Here is a 13,477-nt window from a genome sequence, read left to right on the forward strand (position 1 = left end):
ATGCCGCCACCTTATGGACAAGCCAAGCAAGTGCCGCTATATTTGATTTTAAAATCTATTAATTGTGTAAGAAAAAACACTTCCAGTTTCTTAGTCATGGGGTTTAATTATATTTTTTTTATTTGATACAATAAAAACAATAAAGGCTTTTCTCTGGAAGGTTTTTCTACATGAATATTTAACCACTAGGATCTGCCAGACTTCTGCAGAAACACTCTGCCTCCACCTGCTGTCTGAGAGTGAAAGCTGCTTCATTTCAGTGCTGACTTCACACTTCACATATTTTTGTTATCAATGGTCTGTGTTTCTATCTGTTTTTTTTTCTGTATTATTTATTTATTTTTTTCTTGAATTTTTCTTTTTTCACACTTGACCAGAAAGACATGTATTTATATGTACCAGCAGGAGAACCATCATTATTAGTTTAGGTTTATGTTTATAGAAGTCTACAAACTTCCTGATCCAGATGACCCAAAAAAGATTGACACACAGAAGTCATCCATAAACTGCACAACAGTTTGATTAGTTTTTTGTTGTATTTGTTTAAAGGAATAATAGCGGGCATGAAGAGTTTCTGGCATGCAAAAGTATGACTGTTGCTTCAGAATTTCATACAAATACAAATATATATTTCAACAAAAGGGTATCTTTTTTTTAATAATGTTTCTTTCTGATTACAACAAAAGTAAAAAAGATAACATGCTCACCAGTCTACAGACAAAAATGGCACTTGTCCTTAGAGTAGGTCCTGGATGTCACCAGTGGAGGGCGCTGTTTCCCACATCATCCCCATCAGCTCAGTGTCTCTGTGATGGACTTGAGGCTTGGTGTGTTTGTGTCCTCTGGTACACAATCAGTGGATGCTTTCGACCCCTGTCGTTTCCAGAGGATGAACAGTTGAAACCCCTTTCCTGCTGAGGAATTAGAAGTATTGATTGGTTGGCGGGTGTCAGCTGGCAGTATTGATTGACATACTTGAAGACAACAATGGAGGACAGCAGTGAGAAGCAGTCAGGGTTTGGTTCACACAGTAGATCAACTCAGTGAAGGCAGCTGTGGCAATGCATTAGGCTAATTCTGTGAGTGAGTATTGACTGGACTGCATTTCAAGTACCGGTATTTCTGTACGGGACAAAGAGAAAGCCGTTTTTATCTTAAATGTGAACAGAGACGTGTCACATGTTGATGAAGCTTTTTGTTCACACAAGAGAATCTTTAAGGAGCAGGGCTCTAGACTAACTTTTTGCACTGGTTGCACTGGTGTGCCTAACTTTCTTTCTTAGGTGCACCAGCACAAAATTTAGGTGCACCGCATCACACTTAATCCATATATTTTTGTACGCATCAGTACATTTTGTACATATGAACAGGCTGTGAAAGTGAAAGGGCCATATGGGGAGTTGTACACACACGTTTAAAAACGTATAAAAAGGCCGGGCCGAAATGAACTTTGTTCTTGTACTCGTCACCTCGGGTAACAGATTTCTCTGTTCTCATGGAGTATGGAACAAGCTTTAGCACACAGCATCAGCTCTGCGCAGCATATGTCCGTGTTCTTCTTCTTCTGGATTTTCGGCAGACGATCTCGGCTGACCGCAGCAGACACGTTTTCAAAGATACACGCGCGGGGTCCAGCCCTTCACCGTCTCTGATTGGTTCAGACCACGATATGAGCCTGATGTGTGTCTGTTGTTGGACCACAGGGAGACTTTTAAGAGTCGCGGAGAATGTATCTCCCTCTAACAGCTGGTCGTACCAGTGCGACCTCTGATATTTTTTGGTTGCACCATTGAGAAATTAGGTCGCATGTGCGACCAAATTGGTCGCACTCTAGAGCCCTGAGGAGGTAGGACATGGAAGCAGACATTAACTGAAATCATAGGGGCCAACGCGACGAGACTAGAGGTTAATGTGAAAGACCCCAAAAACTGCAGTTCCTCAAGTGGCCACTTGAGGTCACTCAAAGAGGAATATATGGACCTCTGAGTTCCAAATCAATTTTTGTTTAAACATGGTTAATGGTCAGCACTGGTGCCTGTCCCTCACTATGGGATTTTAAGTTTTTAATTTCAGAGACTGAGTCATTTATGGACCCTCTAGTGTGGACAAAGAAGTGGTCTCTCTCAGGCTCTCTTAATCATAGGAACACACACATTTTTTCCTCTTTCTCCCATGCACACAAACCACTGGACCACACATGCTGTAATTCTAAGAATACACACATTACCTCCCTCACTGATATCCAGACACTGGGAACACCACGCAGACACATGACCCAGTGTTTCTGTGGGGATTCTCTCCTCGCTCCCCCTGTCCATGTGTCTTAGCTGGCTAATCAGAAGCACAATGGCACCTCAGTCTTACCACCTGGAAACTAATAGTGTTTAGACTCACGAGGAGGTGAGTCACATCCTCTGCTCCCTTTGAGTCATGACTTTCAGACAGATTCTCCCAGACTGGATGGAGAAGGAGGACAAAGCAAAGGCGGAGGAGGAAAGGGGGGGGTGAGGCAGTATGTATGGTATGTACACCAAGCAACACCAAGATTGAATGTCAATATTTTCCACTGCAAATGTGTAAGAACTGGCTTGGTAGATACTCTTTCAGCCATAGTGTATCATGTCGCAGATTCCTCTTTTATAAAGTGGGTCACCATTTTAAATTGTTACAGACAATGGTGCTACTAAAGAAGCCTGCACCCAGGAGTCAGTCAGATGGTGGATTTTACTACAAATCATGATAAAGTTACATGCTAACTTAAAATGATGACTTAATTTTGATTCACTTAAACTTCATATGACTCATTTATAACAGTGATTTGCAGTAGTGAGCTGAGGGGGCAACACAAGCTAAAAAGAATGTCATAGTGCCCTACTTACTACTACTACTTACTACTATATATTCATTATGTAGACATGTGCTATGGCAAAATGATAAGATGTGAGGTGCAGTTAATGGATGTGTGGGTGCAGGCCTATTCCCACTTGTAAAATCATTTAGTCCTTCTGCTCAACATGCTGCAGTTTCCATGGTATAACTCAGCCAGACAGATTGTTCCACCTACGCCAACAGAAACAGCAGCAACCAGAAGACTAATGGCAAAATCATAGCTTAGAGGACAGAGGGTGGGAGTGTTGCTTTGAATGATGGAAAGGTTCTGGTAGAAAGTTGACGTGATGGAAAAGTTCTGCTAATGAAATGTCTTAACAGAGAATACTTGTAACATCAGCACATTGTGCCAGTTCTTTGCCCTCAGTAGGCGGACAGCAAGATGATGATCTGATGGTTGCCTAAATATGCAGCTGCTAGATTCATGCTGTTTTATGCAGTTATGCAGCATGTGTATAGCACAAACATAGGAACATGCTGTAACATTTAAACAATCTGCCCCCCCAACGACAGCAGACTGACAGGGACCTGCAGATGCTGACGGACTTCCAACCAGAACAAGTAATGACTGGTAGGAAAAGTAATTATATGTTATTTTAAGGAGGAAAATCCTGCTCAGTGGCTTGAAACTGAATGTTTCTATATAGAGAACAGCTGAATTCTTGTTCATGTTTTTGATATTTATTTTAGACCATCACGTGACACTAACTGGTTGATTTGCGGTAAGAAAAGCAGTGACTGCCACTGTGTAAGTGAAATCACACATTCTCTTGCAGAATTTTCAGATTTTAACGAACCAATGATTGTCATTTGTGTGTGTTTCAAGTCATTAAACCATCATGCATGTCCTGCAGTATTTAGATATGTGGACATACTGTATATCCCAGAGTAACAGTGCAGCAAGTGTTGGTTTGATTCCCACACGGACACTAAAGATAGACTGCTGTGCCATTCATTCTGATATTATGTGTAATGGCTCTCTTTGACTCATCAGTAGACTCAATCTCCCACAATCCTCCCACAATGAGCACTTTGCTGAGCCAGCATTTTCTTTCTCTGTGTGCACTATGCATGTGTGTCAGTGACACAAACAGGCTGTGACACATCTAATAATAGATTTCTGTGTTTACAGTTGTTACTTACACACTTGGAATGAATTCAGAATCCGTTTCTATGTTGCTGCGAATATAATTCAAGCAGGTTTATGAAGACCTCCTTTTATTATTTTTATTTATTTTTTTGTCATTAAATGTGCAGCTATATATTGAGATCTCTTGCAAAGCCACATGAGCTGTACTCACTGTGATGTGTTCTTGATAAAGCAGATAGGGTTTCACTTTTAGTGCTGCAGTCTTTGCATGTTTATCTATGGCAGCTGCTCACACAGACCGCTGCAACATGCTGACATTTTCTTTTTTTAATAAACAACAGAATCCTTTTATTAACATCAGTTTACTGTGTGTATAAAATTTATTTTTTTTGACATCATTGTCACACAGGGATGCACAATGACACCACTTAGCAATAGGTACTCCTCCATTTTTTAACATGCAGACTTGTCACAAAGTGATACATGAAGCTGATGAGTGTTGCTATAGAGGTGCTGGCTTGCTATCATTACAAGGCCTTTTCAGACTGCCATGCAGGGTCACGTTTGTTTTTTATGTGCCCCTTAATTACACTTTCAAACATATGAGATAAGAGCATGTAACCAAGCAATGGTCCAAGCAATGAACTATGACTTGAAATATATTTCACCAAAAACAAAGTGATAATGAAAAAAACAGCTTCTCTTTCCTATAAACGTAGAACATGTGAATAATAAATGATCATGTGGTTGAATGACAATGTGATCTAGATGGTCTTCTATCAGAAATTTGCATAGAGAGTCTGCAGTGCTGCACCCCTGCAGAACTGTCATATCCTGTTCATAGGCAATATACTGTATCACTATCAGAGCAACATGTGCCGATGGTTAATGTGCCTCGCCCCTTCACATTGCTTGTATGTCCTTGTATGCACGGTTATGTTTGGGTGTGTAATGTGTGTGTGTTGTGACAAGTGTGGGAACTGCAGAGGAGGATGTGTGTATTTATGAAGTTGGCTCAGAATTCCCATGATTTCCTCCGGATAGGAAACTAGGCTGGATGGGGTGGGAATTTGTCTGTATCACAATAAGCCCAGAGGCAGGCCGATTAATACTCTGAGTGCAAACCAGCAGAATACGAGGGGTTAAGTTTAGGTGTGACTGTAGAGCCTTGGATATCACACTCTCAGGATGATACAGTAATTGTGTTTTCTGTCTCACAGTGTCAGTATGTATAATGTTGGGCAAGATGACAAGTTCCTAAATGTCACTGAAACTGCTGGTCCGGTTGAGGGTGTAGGGTTTCAAGTGCAATTATTTCAAGTGCAATACAGACAAAAAAAAATGACAGAAGATGAAACCACCAGCCGAGTGATTTATAAGAAGCTCTGGTGGACCGAGTCTCATTACTGTAGGTTGAGATAATCTGCACTTTCTCTCACAGAATTATTTCTGGTCTTAATCTCAGCACTAAACCCAATGCCTGAATTACAGAACATTCCTTTAAATCAAAAACACATTGCTCCCAGATGTGCAGCAGCAAGGCCTTGGCCTGTTAAGATGGTCTTAATCAGAAACATTTTTGGGGTTGTTTGTGTGATAAATATGGATGTTAGTGTTAGAAAGTATAAAGCTAGCTTTTAATTTTACATGTTTTAACAAATGCATTGCAACTTTAAAGAGTTACACAAGGGGTGGAACTATTTCTTTGTGAGCCTGCGGCGGCCTCGTGACAACGTCTCTCGGTGACTTGTCACTTGTCAGCTAATGCCGGAACAAAAGTCTAATTAACGTAACGTGTCTTCAGTGTTTACTGTCTGTCACAAAACATTAATAGACAAGTTAATGTTATAGTCTGTTTTTTGCACTGAAATCTATCTATCCTGCCGTTTATGTCGGGGGGATGTGTTGTCCTTGTTCCTTTACTACAGCCAAAACCAAAAGTGAAACCAATATCAGGCCACCTGAGTTTAAGCCTGCTCAGAAAATAATCTGCTGTTTCATTCCAAAACTCTCATTTAAAAAAAACTCCCCTTTTTATTGTGGTGTTTCTGTTTAGGTGCACAGTACAGTGTTTTAACTGTGATCTTTCATGGACACAGATCTTCTGTAGAGCTCTGTATATACACTGCAGTGGAAGTATGGAACTTTGATTAAAACTCTGGCATCACAGTGTTCTCTTTGGGGTCACCTGTGACCTGTACATACGTGTGTGTGTTTTGAATGTTGCAATGCATGACGTGTGTGGAAGTAAGTGCCTGTATATTGCTGCTGCAATAGCGTAATTTCCCAGCTTGGGATGAATAAAGTATTTCTATTCTATTCTATTCTATTACGACAAAACCCGATTGCATATTGTGACTGCACAATAGGTTCAGTCTGTGTATCTCTCTGATGATCGTTTATATTTTAATTGTTGAATCATTGAAGAACCTTGAAGAACAGTGCTGAGTTCTTATTCGTCCATTGTTTGGTCTGTGAATCTGACTGTACAGCAGCTAAGAGATCATACCCCTGGGAATTATGGGAAAAACAGAGAAGTTGTTTATTTATGAATGTAGCAGTAGATTGTGCTCTTTCTCATGACACACACACAGTGAGGTCAGATCCTGAATCGCCTTCCCAAGCTGTCTCTGAAACACACATCCACATGTGTGTTCTTCTATCATTGTAAGGACATTATGTAATCCACAGTCCCTTAAGTACAATAACTAAATTTACCCTCACAAGTACAGACCTATAAATACATACGTACTGTATCTGCTTTGGGGAAAAAGAGAGTTTAAGCGGTTTGAATCTGACTAAGGAAGGAAGAGTGCAGATGAAGCAGGAGATTCTTGTGTGTGTGTGTGTTTGCCTCAGAACTTGGCCAGTCATTAGTAGAGCTCTGTGAGAGCGTTTGGAGGAAGTAGTGGTAGTTACAGATGACTCAGCCAAGCCATGCATTTCATTCTCTCTCTCTCTCTCTCTCTCTCTCTCTGAGCTCCCCTCCCTCTGTCATCTGCTTCTACATTCTATTCATTCTTCTCTCTTCTGGATCTTTTTTCATTCTGTCATTTTTGAATGTTCCTCACATCTTTTCTTTCATCTCTTGATTCATCTTGAACTTTGTGTGTGTTCCGGTGTCTGTGTGTGTGTGTGTGTGTGTTCCTGTGTCTGTGTGTGTTCCTGTGTGTGTTTGTATGACTTGGATACTCAGCAATGTGAGTGGGACGATGACTGGCTTGCTTCAGAGTGATTAAAACATTCCTTCTCTTCTTTTTTCCTCTCTCTGTCTGCTTTTCTTAGTTTTCACTGAAGACTCTGTGATGAAGAGGAGGATGAAGTGCGACACACTAGTAAGTACAACCAAGCTGGACATTACCTTTTTTAAAAAAAATAAAACAACGAGCACTGTCGTATTAATTAAGCAAAGAAGAAACTCAGCTGCTGTAAATCCCCTGCTTTCATGTTTTCGTTTTTTCTGTTAAGATGTTTGAACGAATTAATCATTACCTTGTGTCTTTGGTAGTGTGCAGAAACTCTTACGCTAATGACTAAAGCACTAGGTTAAGAATATTTTAGGAGATTTGCTAACTTTGTTAAGTGGACTCTCGGGTGCTGCATGGTTGTTTTAAGTTCTTTTCCCCCCCTTAGGTCTTTAAGAAGCTGTAGAAATCTTCAGACTTTTTCTCTAAATAGATCACAGTGAGTCATTTTCCTACAGCAACAACTAACTGCTTCTGCACCTTCTGCAGCAAAAGGATAGAAATAGGCAACGTGGTGTAAAATAATAATATAAAGCGGCGGTGAATAACTGTTTTCGATTTGTTGTTGCGGCTAATATTGGATATATTCGTCACTTGACGTGTAATTTGCTGCTCCAAACTTAGTCATGTAATCACAGCGTGACACGCTGACCGCACCTCTGCAGGGCTGAAGTGAAAGTGGTGGTGTTGCATCTCCTGGTGACATTGTGGCAGCTGTTTTCATATGGACAAAGGAGATGATCTAACCTCTCAGGAGCACTGTAATCACCTCCATCAATTCTGTGTACAGGAATGAGTGCCACAGTGACGTTAGCAGGAGTTTCACAATCTGCACTGACTAACATTATAGAGGCTGTTTATCAGCGTACAGACACACAAACACCACATTCTGAGTTCACATTTTGAATCAACAGAGAGGTTTTTTTTCAGTGGGCTAGCTTAGAGATGACTCTTTTTTTATACTTTTGACTTGTAAATTAGCACTTGGGAGATGAGCATCCAAGTCTTTTTTTAAATCAAAGCCGTACAGATTTCTGCCTTGGTCCCTTTGGTGGCAGAGGCACTGCATCACTATATTTATCTGAGTAGAATATCTTACTGTTATGAGCCCTTTGGCTGCCATATTGGAGCTGAGCTGTTGCATGTGCAAACATGTGACGGGGCATAAGAAGATCTATTAATGGATAGTGATGATTTAAACCAGCTCATTAGTGTGACTTCCTGTTACTTTGAGCTAAAAATCTGACATGAATAGTAAAAATCTTTTAAGACCTCTTGTTGGTCTTAGTGCTGATGGCTGCTTCTTCCTTACTAGCCTGATTTGCTAATTTAGACTATTGAGCAGTTGTCCAGCTAAATGTTTGGGTTGTTGTGTCATATTAGACATGTATTTATAATATTATCACCACTTAACTTTGCTGGGGTTTACTGTTAACCTGTGGAGCTTTGTAGAAGTGCCAAACACTAACCCTTTAGTGGCCACTTGAGGGTGGCTTTAAGGAGTACGGTAAGTCAATCCCCACATCTGCAGATATCAACATGTTTACAGTGGTACATGTTTTACCCTTTTAATCTCTATAGATCAACTGCAAATTGTAACACGCTGCATTTCTTTATTTTCGTACGCAGACATGCTGAGTCGGCAAACTTGCAGGAATGTGCAGTCTGTAGATGTGGAGGTATATGGCCCATTCTCTGCTCATGTTTCGGATCCCTGTGGTTCCATGAATGTGGAAAGTATAATTTGGGTTGAAAAAGTTACAAACGTGTCATTCTTGTCTGGGAGCATTTTGTTTTTTTAGATGCAGCAAAATGGTTCACTTGGATCAGTCACTGCACTTTTACCACATCCGTCCATCTTCTGAACCCGCTTTGTCCCATAGTACAGGGTCACGGGGCACTTTAATACAAGTCAAACTGATAGAAAAGGCAGTTACATCCCCACACAGTGTAATTAAAGAACAAGAAGTTTTGAATGTGGCACTTCTGGCATAAAATTAGAGTGGGAACTACAATTTAAGCCAGTCTCCAGGCCTAAAACACACCAGCAGAACCTTTTTTGTGTGTGCAGTACTGGAATTATTGTTTTTAACTTTCCATCCATCCATCTTTAAACTGTGTAGCCGGGGCCAGGTTGCATTTTTAACTTTGTCTTTCCTAAATGTCAGCCCAACACACACAGACACACTCTTTCACTCTCCTTGTTTCTTGCTGCTCTTTCAGTCACTCCTCTCAGTTTACACACTTTTGGTAATGTTACATGAGTGGTATCACTTTCCATAGGTTCACACATACACACACACACACACACACACACCTAACACCCACTTATGCCAGCCCCGATCCATCAAGGCAACCCCCCCACCCCCCCAACTCGTTTACCGTAAACGTGTGTTTTTGTCATCTGTGGGCCTGGATGAAGTGATGCAGTTAGTTTTGGTATCATGTCCGTGGCCGTGCATCTCCACCACTGAGAGAGATCAAGAGCAGTGCAGTGTGGGTAGGCGTGGGAGGGCTGCGACAGAGATGACTCAGCTCTCGGTTGCCGGGTAGAGAAGCAACAAACACTCTCCCACCCCCAGTGTATTCAAAAAATACTGTATATGATGTAGCTGTCATTCATGGCTCAGTCAACACTCGTATCACAGGAGCTGATAGCTTAAAGATCAATCAGCTTAAAAATCACATATAGACTGTAAGATAGACAGCAACAAATAAGCACCGACTAAAGCAAGGTGACCCCTAAACACAGAATAACCAGATGTTAGGGGTGAAGTCCTCATACTAAAAACAAGTTGTTACCCTGACCCTGTGCCCCAAAGGACCTTTAGGTATGACTGCAGATGTGTTTTAATGGAAACCTAACAGATTAATTTAACACAATGGAAAAAGTTCTGATTTGTCAACATTACTTAAAACTGAACCGTCCTGAATAGCAGTGCGATGCGGGTGAATCCTGATAGATGAGTGTTAAATTGACCTAAATTCAGCACTATGATGTTGAAAGAGTTGGTTTCATTGGCCGGGAGTGATCCATGAATGTGTTGGATAAATGTAGCTGCTGAAAAATCATGCTGTGTGTCATCCACAAAGTTAAATGACTTCACGCCACATGGAGGTTGGTCAGACGAGTTCTCATTCTGATAGATGCTATTTTACATTTTTGTGACAATGATCCACAGGAATAGCAGAAATCTATACATAAAAATATAAATTATAACAAAGTGTTTCCTTTCATCATGGAGTAGGTGCACTGCAAGGAAACTCTCATGCATGTAAAACTTCAAGTTAATTTCTGATTTGTGGTAAAGCATTCATCAAATGTATAGTTTTATTTTCATCCAATTTTTAGCATCATCGGACAGATCCCTGCTGGATCCTCTTCTGATGTAACGGAGGCTCAAAGCTGTAGTAACAAAAATCAGCAGAGTTTTGACTCAGCTTCACTAGAAACGAGCAGAGTCAGATGTATTTTTATCCTGTCAGAGCTTTACAGTAAATGCAGAACAGTCGAAAACAAGCAGCAAGAAAAACAACAAAAGGTAGAAAATCAGGGCAGAAATGCTCTTATGTAAGCTCAGTGTTGGGTTGAATCAAACTGGTTTTGGTTTGTGTGGACATGAAACCATGACATTGTCCTGAAAAGGCCTTTCAAATGTAGAAATTCTTGAGTCAGTGAAGTTTCTCAGCTGTGGGGTCAGTGTGAGATTTCTGTGTCGCTAAATGACAGTCAAACACTCTGGATAACTGTGTGTGTGTGTGTGTGTGTGCGTCAGACATCAGGTTTAATAAATGTTAAGTGAATATCCTGTCATGGTGAAAACAGTAGTAGGTCACTAGTTTGTGGGCGTGTGTGGGCATGTGTGTTCTGTTGCACCTTTACTCATGAATTACGCTCCGAGGTACAGTAAATGAGTAAGAAGGCCACAAACATCGCTCTGCTCTTTACTCAGAGTTTGTAAGAAAAGTCACAAATGACAAAGATGTTTTTCAGAAGCTCATATTTGGTTCTCAGCAGGTCTCGCTGTTAGGCTCGTTTCCTGACGCAGGTTTGTGAAGTAAGGAGGTCACGGAGTTCAAGTTAATATAAAGTTTTAATCTGCAGCTCTGTGATCCATCTCATGACTCAAATAAAAGAGCAGTTCATGTTCACTGAGGGAGCTGTCAGCCTCTAGTGGCTCATGTGCTGCATTGTTTGTGGCTGTAGCCTGGCAGTGAGGACTGCAGTCACATCGTGTCACATTGATTTCTATGGATCATCACAGATCTCAGTGATACTTGTATTAAACTGGAAAACTAAGAAGACTCCAGCTGCCAGCAGTGGTTCTCTTACCTCAAAATGGCATTTAGCTGGTAGACTCACAGCTAGTAGGTTTACATTTTGATTGATAACTCTCGCCATCCAGTACCGCCCGTTTCCAGCCACACAGTTTCAGCTTTATGTCAGTGGTGCCTTCTGCAAGACAGACAGAGGAAGAGGAGGAGCAGGGTGAGTACACAAGACAGCAGATCAATAGCAGAAACAATTCCACAACTTGGAGGAAATCAGTCTTCTCCACAAGGAGTCATTTGTCTGTGAAAATGTCGAGGGGTCTGCACACACGTAGCTGACTTTTCTCTATTTAGCTTTGAGATGTTTCTAAGATTTTGTCCGTCTTCTTTACAGAATACACTTTTTTTGCCGAATGTAGTTTATATTACACATCAGTGCACTTATTCCTAGCACAGCTTCACAGTAGAGATACACATATTATACTGTAAATAACTGATCAATCTATACAGGTAGTACAGAAGACAGAGCAAAGCGGATAGAGAAGAAGAAGAAGAGTTTTTGTTTGTTTGTTTGTGCTTAAAAAAAAAAACAGTACAACCTCCATCAGTCCCAACCCTAATCAGAAATAGTTGCTGTAACAGAAGTTTAAATCCAGCTTTCTCATACAGCGGCTTTCAGTAAAAAGTAAATGAAATATTCCCTGAACTTTAGCCAGGATGCTTCACTCCTTGGTCACCTTTGCTTTCCAGGAAATCAGTGATCGATCGTGTTTGTGCGTCTTCATCACAGCATCAATAAGTCATCATGAGTGGAGCGTTTATCTGGTTCTGTGTGAAACTGAAACCAGGTCAGGTATCTGTCAGAAATGTGAGGTCATGATAGCTAAATGTCTCTGTGTGGGAGTCTATGAGGAACATAAGTGAGCAGAGACGTTGTAGTTTAATTTTCTGTCCACTAGAGGGCGACTCCTCCTCACAGATGACAGCCTGCTGCTCAGCAGGGTTTTTCTCCCCTTTCTTTCCTCCGTTTTAAAATTCTTTTCAGTGAATTCAAAACATAATTGTTGACTTTTGTCTGTGAAATTTCGATTTAACACCAACTTAAGTCAAAGCCAGGCTTTTTAAAAAGCAGTTTAAACATGAACTGTTTGTTACTGAAGGTGTCTGATCCGCTCAGTCTGTCTGCAGCGGCTATCGGGAAAAAAACGACACATTTAATCTAAATAATCACCGAAAAAAGCCAATAATACTTTTAAAAGCTGTGAATAATGTAGCTGTGCGCCTCAGAACGGAGTTTAAAATAATCTATTATCGAATTATATTGTGCAAAGGTTTTATTTTACAGATTAATCCCGGATTAATTGCTGTTTTGACTCCACGCTTTTCTTTAATTTCTCCTTTTTAAAGGCTGCTAAAAATCATATAATCTTCATTAAGTTTGCATGAACTGCCTTGTCCTCTATAACTTGCAATATTTTACATAAAATGCGCTCATTTTTTTAGTCCGGCACGTTTTAAAATCTTATTTTTACCAAAAGGAAAAAAAGTATGTTCCCAACATGTTCCACATTTTCCTTTCAGACATACCTGGTAATTCATAACCAAATTAGACTATGAAATGTTTTTAGTGCGTATGATGACTCTGCATTATTTTGTAGTGTAGTATTTGTAGTGTTGGTGTTATTTCTGCCATTTTTGAAACAAATACTTGTTCATCACAAGGATCCTCTCAGGAATAAAGGCAGGTCTTTGTTATAAATCTCACTGTAAAGGCGCAGCTGTAAAAGGGTTTCCACAATGGAAATGAATATCTAAAGTGCAAGATCAGAATACTGTAGATGGTGAATCTGCATTCATGTTTTTTCTTTTAATTCTCTGGGTCACGTATTATGTTTGGACCGTCAGAGACCCGGTGGCATCTCCAGAAACAAATAACTGCGCTTTGCTGCTTTCACGCTCTCTGAGTGAGGAAACGGGATTA

At 40.5% G+C, this 13,477-nt stretch overlaps 1 long non-coding RNA gene across 1 annotated transcript in view; it reads left to right on the top strand.

Moving 5' to 3' along the window:
- LOC114447209 (uncharacterized) overlaps positions 1-13,477 on the top strand; it is a 46,068-nt gene that overhangs the window by 6,116 nt on the left and 26,475 nt on the right. Inside the window, exon 2 of the long non-coding RNA XR_003671819.1 lies at positions 7,265-7,314. This is a non-coding gene — a long non-coding RNA (uncharacterized LOC114447209). The remainder of the gene's footprint in view (positions 1-7,264; positions 7,315-13,477) is intronic.

The sequence above is a fragment of the Parambassis ranga genome, chromosome 15 (assembly GCF_900634625.1).
Source record: "Parambassis ranga chromosome 15, fParRan2.1, whole genome shotgun sequence".
NCBI classification, from domain to species: domain Eukaryota; kingdom Metazoa; phylum Chordata; class Actinopteri; family Ambassidae; genus Parambassis; species Parambassis ranga.